General features: G+C 50.5%; 1 protein-coding gene across 1 annotated transcript in view; it reads left to right on the top strand.

Annotated features, from left to right (window-relative positions):
• The first annotated feature begins 2,910 nt into the window (after positions 1 to 2,910).
• Positions 2,911 to 12,545, top strand: part of LOC146345349 (GTPase IMAP family member 2-like) — a 31,802-nt gene continuing 22,167 nt past the window's right edge. Inside the window, exons 1-2 of the mRNA XM_084860135.1 lie at positions 2,911 to 3,016; positions 11,341 to 11,403. The gene's annotated coding sequence lies outside the window, so the exon portion shown is untranslated. The remainder of the gene's footprint in view (positions 3,017 to 11,340; positions 11,404 to 12,545) is intronic.

Raw genomic sequence — 12,545 nt, 5'->3', positions numbered from 1 at the left:
TGGAAGGAGAAAGGCTCACCTAATGCAATGGACTGAGGACCTTACAACGCTTTCAGCATTTGAACAGGTGATGTATAGATGCCCCCTGTCAATGGATGCTCATTTGAATATCTGGTCTGCTTTTATTGAAGTTTATGTGTATGTCTTAAAAACAAGACCTGGAGCTGACTGTGGCTCAGATCATGAGCTTCTTATTGCAAAATTTTGGCTTAAATTGAAGAACATAGGGAAAACCACTAAACCATTCAGGTATGACCTCAATCATATCCCTTATGAATATACAGTGGAGGTGAGGAATAGATTTAAGAGATTAGACCTGATAGACAGAGTGCCTGAGGAACTATGGACGGAGGTCCGTAACATTGTTCAGGAGGCAGCAACTCAATCCATCCCAAAGAAAAAGAAATGCAAGAAAGCCAAGTGGCTGTCTGAGGAGGCTTTACAAGTAGCTGACGAAAGAAGGGAAGTGAAAAGCAAGGGAGAAAGGGGAAGATCTATCCAACTGAATGCAGAGTTCCAGAGAATAGCAAGGAGAGACAAGAAGGCCTTCTTAAATGAACAATGCAAAGAAATCAAGGAAAACAATAGAATGGGAAAGACTCTTCTCTTCAAGAAAATCGGAGATCTCAAGGGAACGTTTTGTGCAAAGATGAGCATGATAAAGGACAAAGAAGGCAGGGACCTAACAGAAGCAGATGAGATTAAGAAGAGGTGGAAAAAATACACAGAAGAACTATACAGGAAAGATCTTAATGTCCCTGATAGCCATGATAGTGCAGTCACTGAACTTGAGCCGGACATCCTCGAGAGTGAAGTCAAGTGGGCCTTAGGAAGCATTACTAACAACAAAGCTAGCGGAGATGACAGTCTTCCAGCTGAGCTATTTAAAATCCTAAAAGATGATGCTGTTAAAGTGCTGCACTCAATATGCCAACGAATTTGGAACACTCAACAGTGGCCACAAGACTGGAAAAGGTCAGTTTACATTCCAATTCCAAAGAAGGGCAATGCCAAAGAGTGTTCAAACTACTGTACAATTGCGCTCATTTCACATGCCAGCAGAGTGATGCTCAAAATCCTACAAGCTAGGCTTCAGCAGTATGCGAACTGAGAACTACCGGAAGTACAAGCTGGGTTTCGAAGAGGCAGAGGAACTAGAGATCAAATCGCCAACATTCGCTGGATTATGGAGAAAGCAAGAGAATTCCAGAAAAATGTCTATTTCTGCTTCATTGACTATGCTAAAGCCTTTGATTGTGTGGATCACAACAAACTGTGGCAAAGTCTTAAAGAGATGGGAGTACCAGACCACCATACCTGTCTCCTGAGAAACCTGTATGAGGGTCAAGAAGCAACAGTAAGAACCAGACATGGAACAACCGATTGGTTCAAAATTGGGAAAGGAGTATGACAAGGCTGTGTATTGTCGCCCTGCTTATTTAATTTATATGCAGAGTACATCATGAGAAACGCCGGGTTGGATGAATCACAGGTCAGAATTAAGATTGCCGGGAGAATTATCAACAACCTCAGATACGCAGACGATCCCACCCGAATGGCCGAAAGCGAAGAGGATCTAAAGAGCCTCTTGTTGAGGGTGAAACTGGAAAGTGCAAAAGCTAGTTTGAAACTCAACATTAAAAAAACTAAGATCATGGCATCTGGCCCTATCACTTCCTGGCATATCGAAGGGGAAGAAATGGAAGCAGTGACAGATTTTACTTTCTTGGGCTCCAAGATCACCACAGACGGTGACTGTAGCCATGAAATTAAAAGACACTTGCCCCTTGGGAGGAAAGCTATGGCAAGCCTAGACAGCATAGTAAGAAGCAGAGACATCACTTTGCAGACAAAGGTCCGTCTAATCAAAGCTATGGTTTTCCCAGTAGCTATGTATGGCTGTGAGAACTGGACTATAAGGAAGGCTGAGCGCCGAAGAATTGATGCTTTCGAACTGTGGTGCTGGAGAAGACTCTTACGAGTCCCCTGGACTGCAAGGAGGTCAAATCAGTCCATCCTAAAGGAAATCAACCCTGACTGCTCATTGGAAGGACAGATACTGAAGCTGAAGCTCAAATATTTTGGCCACCTAATGCAAAGAGAAAAGTCCCTGGAAAAGACCCTGATGCTGGGAAAGATTGAAGGCAAAAGGAGACGGGGACGGCAGAGGATGAGATGGCTCGATAGCATCACTGATGCAATGAATATGAAATTGAGCATGCTCCAGGAGAGAACGGAGGACAGGAAGGCCTGGCGTGCCATGGTCCATGGGGTCACGAAGAGTTGGACATGACTTAACGACTGAACAATATATATATATATATATATATATGAACAGCAAAGCTGGTGGAAGCCAAAACATTTACCTCAAAATACACTTCTAAGACTCTGTTGTTAGTCTTTCTGTCTTGCACATACGTTTATACACGTTTCATATCCAGGCATTGAATATATCAATTTCAACCTCTGTAGCTACATTTTTTTTCTTTTCCTCGTTTTTGTTTTGTTTTGTTGAAATGCCATAATGTGAAGTTAGTTTCAGAAAAACGTGCAACACCCACTTGTTTTGAGGAGGCTCTGCGCTGCGCGGCCACAAGCCAGTCCAAGCCAAGCCCACGGGCCAGACACCGGCCCGGAGCCCGTCTGCCCGGGGCTCCTCCTTTGTCTGCCCGGGGCTCCTCCTGCAGCGCTCGGTGCTTCCCGGAGTTCAGCGGACCATCAAATGCGGAATTCATCGGAGCCAGAAGGGTTCAGTTTTCCCTCGGCAGCTCTTCTTCAGCCAGCCGAAACGCGAGGCGTTCCCGAGGAACTCTCCTCTCTTCCTCGACGTTGCTCTGGCTGCTGGCCAAAAGTGACTTCGGGAGGGAGAGGCGAGCCCGGGCTGACCCTTCCCAGCCCATTTCCCTCGGCGCAGTGGCGCGCCCACCCTCCACGGAGCGGGACGGAGCGGGGCCCGGAGCAGAGGGACCGGCCAGCAGGGCCGTGTCCGTCAAGGCCCGAGGACGGCCGCGAGAAGGTGCCGTTGGCTTCCCTGTCTCCTCTTTGGTCGCCAGGCTCCGATGCCCTCCAGCCGAGCGCTGGTGTGCGGATGCCCGCTGTGTCAAAGGTCCCGATCCGCTGGGGCCTCCGGCTCTCCCGGTCCAGGGCCGCTCTCTGGAAAGGGAAGGGCCGACCAGCTCGGGAGCGGGGGCAGGCTAGGAGAGGAGGGCGAGCAGGCCCCGCTGCTCAAGCGGCAGCGGCAAGCGGCGCCCTGAGGCGCCGACGCTGCGCCGCGGGGTGTTTAGGCTGCATCACGCTGGATGCTCCGGTCTTCATTGTTCTGAACTGCTCGGAGCGCGGTGTAGAGGTGCGATGAATGAATGGGACGGATGCGTGGAGTAATGCGCCCCTCCTCAAAGCGCCGCGGCCTGGGAGGCAGCGGCATCCGCGGAGCGCAGAGCGAACCGGGCGCTGGGCAGCGAGGCGAGGCTCTCCAGCCGCCCACCTGCTGCCCTCGGCCCAGGCGCGGAGCTTCTCGCCGCGGCGAAGTCTGTTTCACGCGCGGCGTTGCCTTCAGACGCGCAGCCCGCGGACGTGCGGCGCGCATTTGAACGGCTGCGCCGCTGCTGACGAGTGCCAAGCGTCGCCATTCAGCAGGCCCGAGCGCGGATCCCAAGCAGCGCGCCCAACGACGCGGAGGTCGGGGGCTTCCGCAGGCTCAGGCGCCCCTGTCTCTCCCGGGCTGAAGCGGAGGGCGAACGGCCGCAGCTCCAGCAGCCGGCACGACGCAGCACTGGCGTCTGAGGGGCGAAAGGCGACTGGGGAGTGGCGGCTGCGATCCTGCGGCGAGGGGAGATGCGCGAGCGCTGCGCAGCTGGGCAGCGGAGCGAGCGAAGGGCGCTGAAGAGCGCGGACGGCTGGAGAGGCTCGGCAGGGCGGCACTGGCAGGGGGCTCCGAAGCCCAGGCGCTTTGGGGGCGGCGCGGCGGCGCAGCGGACGGCAGCGCGCGCAAGAGCGGCGGCTACCGGGGCCACCGCTCGGCCGCCGGCGCGGCGCAGGGGCTTCGCGCCCCCCGCTGCAAGGGCAGCCCCGCCGTGCCGTGCGCCCGGCCTGCGCGACGGGGCGGCCCGCGCCGCGTTGCCGGGGCTCACGTGGAACGCGGTCGCGCAACCGGCTGCGGGGAAAGAGCCAACGCGGCGGGGGGCTGCGGCCGTGCGGGCCCAGCTGCTGCCTCTCCGACCGGATCGCTGTTCCGCAGACCGCAGGCGGCTCGTGCGCCGGGGGCCGGCGGGGCGTGCGCCCCTCCCCTCCGTTGAAGTCCCTCTTCAGGCATCCGGCGAGGGTGCCCGGGGCAGCCCAACCCCCTGGCTGCCCCATTCCGAAATAAAAGCCCCACAGGCATCAGGGGCGGGGAAGGGGTCTAGGCACCGGAGCGGTGTCCCAAGGCCATCCAGAGCAGGGGCCTCTTCCAGTAAATCCGCAGAGCCAAATCAGCGGTGGCCCCGTCCCGCCTTTCTCCGTGGGTCAGGTAGCAACCACACCACTATAAGTTGTATACTATGCAAGTGTGTGTGTGCGGGGGGGGGGGGGTGCCGCAACCAGACATGGGCACCGCACCACTCTCCACCAGCTGATCCAATGTCCAGCCCTAAAAAGGTCCACATTTCTTCTGTCCTGCTGTCATGTCTTCTTTTCTCATGTCTCTTGCTCTTGCCATCCCCGGCAGTGCTGGATTTCTCCCTCCGGGGGGCGGGGGGCGGGGGGGGAGGCTTGCTCACAACTAGGAATTGAGGAATGGGGCTGAGCCAGCGGAGGTGCGCCCGCGGTGAGCTGCTCCCTAAGCTCTCTTTCTCTCAGGACCAAGGCGAGTTAGCCGAAGGAAAGCTGGTGAGTCTTGAGAGCGTGGCGTGGTCACCGCCCAGCCTCCTTGCTCTGCCTGACCGCTGGGCCACACTCCTTTCTCAGAGGGGGGATGGAGGTCTCAAAGCCCTGGCTCCAAACCCAGGCGCAGGCATCCTTTGGGGGCACAGCTGGGAATTTGGGAAATGGTCCGGGGCACCACCACAAAATGGGTGCCATGGGAGGTGCAGCAAAGGACAAGTCACCTGCCCCAAACCCTGAGTGCAAGGCAGAGGTGGGGTCTGAGCCCCAGGACACTGAACAACTCCTTTGAGCCCACAATGTTCAGCGCCAACAGAAACCCTCTTTAATGAGCTTCCGTCGTGCATTAAAAACGTGGCTGTTCAGGCAGGCATTTGGGGTGGGTTAGGGTATTTTAGAAAATGTTTTTATTGTAAAATTTTATTGTTTTATTGTATGTTGTACATCGCCCAGAGTGGCTGGGTGACCAGCCAGATGGGCGATTAATAAATTAAATAATAAATAAACAAACAAACAAATCTATGTCACAGCGATCCCAGCTGCCGGTAAGAAGATGTCTTGCTTTGTTTTTAAGGAGGGAGGGGCAGGGTACCTTGGCAGGTGCAAAGAAAGGTGTCCGGAGCACGTCAGGGCTTGTGGGCACCATGTTGCCCACCCTTCGCTCAGCCCCCAACTGAGGCGTGTTCCCACCACCATCCCCACCACCATGGTCCTATAGAATGAACCATCCAGTTCCTCTCCTTTCTACCCAAAGGGCAAGAAACCAGAAGATGAAGTGTGTCTCTTCCAGGCTTTTGTGTACGTAGTTGGGCTCTGTCATGAGACCCCGTGCCCGTCTCTGCAGCCCGACTCAGTGCCCATGAGAGAACTGGCATAGAAGAGGGAGAAAAGGGCTGGGGGGTGGAACTTGTTAACTGAGAGAGAGAAGTGGGGTGGCGTTGCAGAGTGGCTCGTGAGCGGCTCGCTGTGTTTACAGCTTGCTTTTCCTCACCAAAGCTGCTGCTGCTGCTGTTTTCTGCCCCCCACCCCACTCCTGGCCAAAGAGGCTTTTCTGTCAAGCAAAGGCAGCTATAAGAGGCTGCCAGCCTGCCTTCCTCCCATCACACTTTCTCCTCCCCCCTCAACCAAAGATCCAGGTCTTAGAGGAGATTCCTCCCTGCATGTGCAGCAAAAGAGGGAGGGGAAAATCTCTCAATCCCCGGCCCAGAGTAAAAATACATACATACATACAATGGGAGTCTGTCTAATTCCGTCCCTGCAACAGCAAATACAGAGAAGTGGGCAAGCTGGCAAGCTGGCGCCTTCCTTCTTGGGGCTGGGGAGACCCATCTGTAGTACAGATGCTATACAAAGTGTACCCCCCACACACACATTAAGCTGGTAAGGTGTTCTCATCACTCTGTAAATGAATGTAGAATGGAAGAGAGAGAAATTGTGCCAAGACATAGCGATGTACTACTAAAATGAAAGGCAGAGATGTCCATTGGAAATAATGCCAGCTATCTGAAGGTAGGAAATAACAGGAGCTGCGAGTCATAGAAACAGAATAGTATGGTTGGAAGGGGCCTACAAGACCATCAAGTCCACCCCCCTGCTCAGTGCAAGAATCCAAGTCAGAGCACCCCTAACAGATGGCTGTCCAGCCTCATCTTGACTGCCTCCAGGGTGAGAGAGCCCACCACCTCCCTAGGAAAGACGTTCCATTGCCGTCTTGCTCTAACAGTCAGGACGTTTTTCCTGATGTTCAGCCGGAATCTGACTTCCTGCAACTTGAGCCCGTTATTCCATGTCCTGCACTCTGGGATGATCGAGAAGAGATGCTGGCTTTCCTCATGTGACAACCTTGCAAGGACTTGAACAGCACTGTCATATCTCTATGTGAGTGACTATTGATATGACTGAGCTCCACTGGAAATCAATGCAAACTACAAATCGTTCCCATTTTTCCCCAGTGGGCTTCCCCTTTGCTTTAGGACATCCACAAGACATACTAGGATGATGGTTGGGAGGGGCAGATGTTCAGGTTGCTTTCAGCAGCATTCCACAGCAGTGACCCCTCCAGCTCTCCCAGCACCCACTCCTCAGGGCAGAAGGAGGGAAGCAGAGGCAACCAGCACTAGTCCAGCCGTGCCATTGCCATGCAGCCTGCTGCGGATGCTAAAGAGGGAAGTGGGCGAGCCTCAGCTGGCCCTTCGTGTGCTCTAACCCAACGCAGTGAAGATCACAAGAGTGAGACTGTGCGAGAGAGAGAAACCAGGAGAGGGTGGGCGATAACAAGCCAGCAACAAGAGAGACGGGGGGCCTGCAAGGAACATGGTGTTCATTTTCACTGTGGGTGAGGCTGTGTTGTCCTCTGGATGTCTCCTCCACGCCACCCACATCCCTCCAAATCACTCCTCACAGCACCAGCATGAAGGCTGTCAAAAATGCCCCATCCATGAGAGCCAATTCACTGTTTGGGGTTAGAGAAAGCCAAGAGCCTGTCTGTAGCTCTCTTGTTGCTTGTTTGGTCTCCCTCACTCTCTCTTGAGCTCTCTCACTCTCTTGCACAATCTCACTTTTGCACTCTTACTGTCTTGCACACTATCGTTTTCTCTCGTTATCTTCTTTTGCTCTCTCACTCTTGCTCCCTCTCTCTCTTCTCCTTACATTTTCTCTCTCTTTGTTTTGTTCTCTCTCTCTTGCTTCCCCCCTCTTGTGCTATCTCTGTCTTGTGGGCTTCTCCACACGAGGCTTTTATCATGCGCTCATGACTGGCCACTCACGGAAGTTTGCAGGTCTTTTACATTATGGCATCAACCTCCAGGCCCTCTCCCGTGCTTTCTGGCCATTACAGCGGTGTGACGTTTCTGACTCTGGGTTATTCTCTCTCCAGTTTCTACTGGAAACTGAAAAACCACCCCCAGGACATCTCCCTCTGCTTCGGCCAGTTGTCCACACTGAACCCCAAAGCTTCAGCCCTTTTATTATTATTATTATTATTGATTAGATTGATTAGCTGCCCGCTGTCAGGAGCGCCCTAGCTGCCTCTTGCAGTCCCCACCAAAAGCCAACTCAGGACACAGACGACGAGGAATTCTTTCCGGGACTTTATTCCTTTATTACTTTATGACTCTTTCAGATACTAATCACTAGCAACTAAGCAAGGAACAGCACTGGGGAAAGATAGCAGAGTAGCCTAAGCTCCAGGTGAGGCAGTTGGTCCCTGCTTGAAGGAGAACCACAGGATGACCCTGAACTTATGGGCTAGGGAGAGATCCTCCCTCTTTCCCTTGGGTCCTTGGGACACGACCATTGTTTGCGTGCCAAACGAGCTCTATGCCTCCTTTCTGCGTCCTCCATCTGCCGTCGCTCCCTACGTCTGCGCCGAGCATCCAGAAAGCCCCCCTCCAGTGCTCTCTTGCTGCCAGGGTCACTATCTATCCCAGGAATGCTGGCAGGAGGAATCTCTGCCAGCTGCTGTGCTTGTGAGAGATGAGCATGCTCCTCTCCCACAGATTGCTGTTCCTCCTCAGAATCAGAACTGCTCTGGGGCTCTATTGGCTCAGTTTCCACCCTGACACCCATCTAGGCAGCATACAATACAAATAACAGCACAAAATACAACAAATTTACATAATTAACTGAACAAAACAACATTGCTCTGAAAACCCTAGCCCACCCCAAATGCCCGCCTGAACAGTCAGGTTTTCAAAGCCCAGCAGAAACTCATCAAAGAGGGGGCATGGCGGAGGTCACTAGGGATGGAATTCCACAAAGTGGGGGCCACCACAGAAAAGGCCCTCTCCTTTGCCCTCACCAGCCTAGCTGTCCTGGCTGATGGGACAGACAGAAGGCCTTCTGAGGCCGATCTCGTTGAGTGGCATCCCTGGTGTTGCTGGAGGCGCTCCTTAAGATAGGCTGGGCCAGACCCGTATAGGGTTTTAAAGGTCAGTATATTGTGTCAAAGAAGACAGCAAACGCTTTAGCTGATTTCCTTTAACTTATCTGACCGTTAAACTGTCAGGACTCCCCTTTTAAACTCTCTAGAATTCTCCTTGCTCACACACCCCTCTGACCAGTCACTCACACACCAATGTTCCATTAGCTCTGTCTTACCTGGATAAAATCTTTACAACTCAGACCTTTACATGACTATGCATATGTTACAAGCAGCTTTATTCTTTATTGGGAGAATGCGGCAATAAATTTTAATCACGCTTTGAAGTGCTCCAATAGCTGGTCAATTTCCGGAATTCCACTACATTGCAGCTATACCACAGCACCATCTAGTGGTTGTATAATGCAACATATAGAACTTGCAGAGGAAGGAAATCCCCAGAAAAAACATATGTAAAGGAGCTGATCTTAATCCTGCAAGGAATCTGGAAGCAGAAGCCCCAGTAAAGGTGCGGGATAAAAGCTTGGTGTGGAGAAACCCTCACTTGCTCTCTTTTGTTTTATGGCTGTCTCTCTTTCTCTCTCTTTCTCTCTCTCTCTGTCTCTCTCTCTCTCTCACTCACACACACATGGATCAAAGTACTATGAAACTAGTTTCACAATCCAATTAGATCCTCCCCCCCCCGAAATAGAACCCTATAATGCCAAATGGCTGTTTAATAATAATAATAATAATAATAATAAATTAAAATGACAGCAATTCCATTGTACGACCATGAGCCTGATTAACTCTCTGCACTGTGGCTCAAAAAAAAGAGACTGTGGATAAAACAAGTAGTGTGTCAAAATAAAAATCACCACTCCATCAGCAACAGCCACTTATACTGTAATCCAATGTATGTCTGCTCTGAAGTCAGTCCTATTGAGATCAATGCAATTTACTCTAACGTAAATGTGCAGAGGACTGCAACTTTACTAGCACAACTAAACTACTTTAGTGGCAGGTTTTCTGTGTCTCTTCTTCAGGCAAAAATTGCTCGGGATTTTCCTTCCAGTTCAGTTCTGATACGATGTTGAGGTTTAAAACCTTCAAAAGTTATATAGAAAAGTTTAAAATTTAAACAACTTTTATTTATTTATTTATTTATTTATTATATTTCTATATTGCCCATTAACCAAAGCTCTCTGGGTGGTTCACAAGAATCAAAATGTTTCCTTTCATCTGTCTTAATAGTCTGTTGTCAAATGTCCATCCGTGGTTCCTTGATGATACAAGTATGAGCAAGGTACCAATCTTCTCGTTCGAGCCTGAGGAATCAAGTTTTGAATGGTGAGAGGCTCAGAACATCTTCAGTTACAACTTACAAGGAGAAAACAAAACGGCCACTGCCTAAACCGGTTTTTCCCATTTATCCATGGGTTCCTGGATGATACAGGTATGAATGTGGTACCAGTCTTAAAAGTTCTAGCTGCCATTTTGTTTTCCACCTGCGCTGTAACTTGTAACTGAAGAGGTTCTGAGCCTCTCACCATTCAAAACGTGATTCCCCATGCTCTAACGAGAAGATTGGTACCTCGCTCATACTTGTATCATCAAGGAACCACGGGCCCCAATTTTTGTACATTTTGAATGCAGACTCTAACAGGAAGCTAAACATCATTAAAGTATTTCTTGGTGGGTGCTTCTGCAGCTTTTGCCCGGAGGAAAGGTCTGCATTTTGCAAGTGTTAACAGGGAGGCAAGGAGGACATCGGGAGGAAACAGGCTCACCAGAAAGGTGCTTGGAAAAGGTCATGTTCACAGTTCTGCTTGGGATGTGCAGCGTCTGGATTTTCCTAATGGAGGCTGATTCTATGCCTCTTCCAAGGCCAGAATGCAGCCTCTTTCCAGATGTGAGATTCGTCTTCCGGGAATTTGGGGTACTTTGTAACAGTAACTGCAGCTTCTCAGTAACAAACTTTCTGGCTCTGTTCTGACTCTGCCAACCCAGGCTCGCCATTGGCGAGCCTCCTGGGCAGGAAGGAGTAGAAGAAAACTTCCTGTCTCAGTGGAGTCTCACTTGAGCAACAAGGTCTACCTGAGCTCCAGCATGTCTCGGGTCTCGCCTTCGGTCCTGCTCCCGGTTTGCCCCATGATCCTGACTGCTCTGCAACTCAGACCCCTGGTCCCTGCTCTTGGCTTACTCCCGACTGCTGCCAGCAGCCTAGCCCTGACACCAACTTTCAGTCCCAAACTTGCCTTTATGGTAGGATTCAGTCTTGGAACTTGCAAAGTGCCTCTGAGTATGTTCAGAGTCCTTTTCCTTCGCCATCGACTATCCGCAGTTCAGATCTCAGACTATTCTCGGAGCCTGTGGATAAGGACCAACAATCTCTGACCTACTTAGAACAGCCATCATCCTGAGCCCTTCTAAAGCCTGAGCTCAGATGTAGAATCACTGAAGGTCTGATAAAACATATAATTTTATCTCTCATTTTATGGGATTACCATGGCTAACACCTCAAATATTCTTTCCTGGTGCAATACTAAGCCAGCTATGGCCTCACCCATTCACCTGGTAGGATAGTAACTAACTAATTCCATTTTCTGATTATTTTCCAGTTCCAAAATCTGTCTGGATCATGAGTAAACTGAAAGGGAAAATGACTTTCTCCCAAATGAGAGGTAAGCGCCTTGTAACATAAGAACATAAGAAGGTCCATGCTGGGTCAGACCAAGGGCCCATCTCATCCAGCATTCTGTTCACGCAGTGGCCAACCAGCTGTTGACCAGGGACCCCCAAGCAGGACATGAGTGCAACAGCACCCTCCCACCCATGTTCCCCAGCAACTGGGGTACATAGGCTCACTGCCTCTGGCACTGGAGGTAGCACGTTGCCATCGGGACTAGTAGCCATTGACAGCCTTTTCCTCCAGGGATTTATCTAACCCCCTTTAAAAGCCATCCAAATTGGTGAACATCACTACATCTTGTGGTAGTGAATCCCATAGTTTAACTATGTGCTCTGTGAAGAAGGACTTCCTTTTATCTGCCCTGAATGTCCCACCAATCAGCTTCATGAGTTGACCCTGGGCTCTAGAATTTTGAGAGAGAGAGAAATGTCTCCCTATCTACATTCTCCACACTAAGCATAATTTTGTACACCTCTACCATATCTGCCCTTACCCTCCTTCTTTCCAAGCTAAACAAACCCAACTGTTGTACCCTTTCCTCATAGGGGAGATGCTTTTTTGCACTTCTTCCAGCTCTACAATATCTTTTTTTAGGTGTGGTGACCAGAACTGTGCACAATATGCCAAGTATGGTTGCATCATAGCTTTGTATCAATGAGGTATGATATTGGCAGATTTATTCTGAATTCCTTTTCTAACTACGCTGAACATGGAATTTGCCTTTTTGACAGAGGCCACATGTTGGGTGGACATTTTCATCGAGCTGCCCACCACAACCCCAAGACCTCTTTCTTGGTCAGTCACCACTAGCTCAGATCTCATCGGGTTATATTTAAAGTTGGGATTTTTTGCCCAAACGTGCATCACTTTACACTGGCTTACAAAGAACCACATTTGCCATTTGGATGCCCATTCTCCCAGTTTGGAGAGATCCTTTTGGAGCTCCTCACAATCCCCTTTTGTTTTAACTACCCTAAATACTTTGTGTCATTGGCAAACTTGGCTACTTCCCTGCTCACTCCTTATTTCACATGATTTATGAACAAGTTGAAAACCCTTGGTCCCAATACAGATCCGTGTGAGACCCCACTATTTATTTCCCTCCACTGGGAGAATTGACCATTTATTCCTGTT

Source organism: Heloderma suspectum, chromosome 5 (genome assembly GCF_057233095.1).
Source record: "Heloderma suspectum isolate Gila_16-S chromosome 5, 16-S_ref, whole genome shotgun sequence".
NCBI lineage: Eukaryota > Metazoa > Chordata > Lepidosauria > Squamata > Helodermatidae > Heloderma > Heloderma suspectum.
Note: the sequence above shows the minus strand (reverse complement) of the source record. Positions and strands in the feature narration are given on the sequence as shown.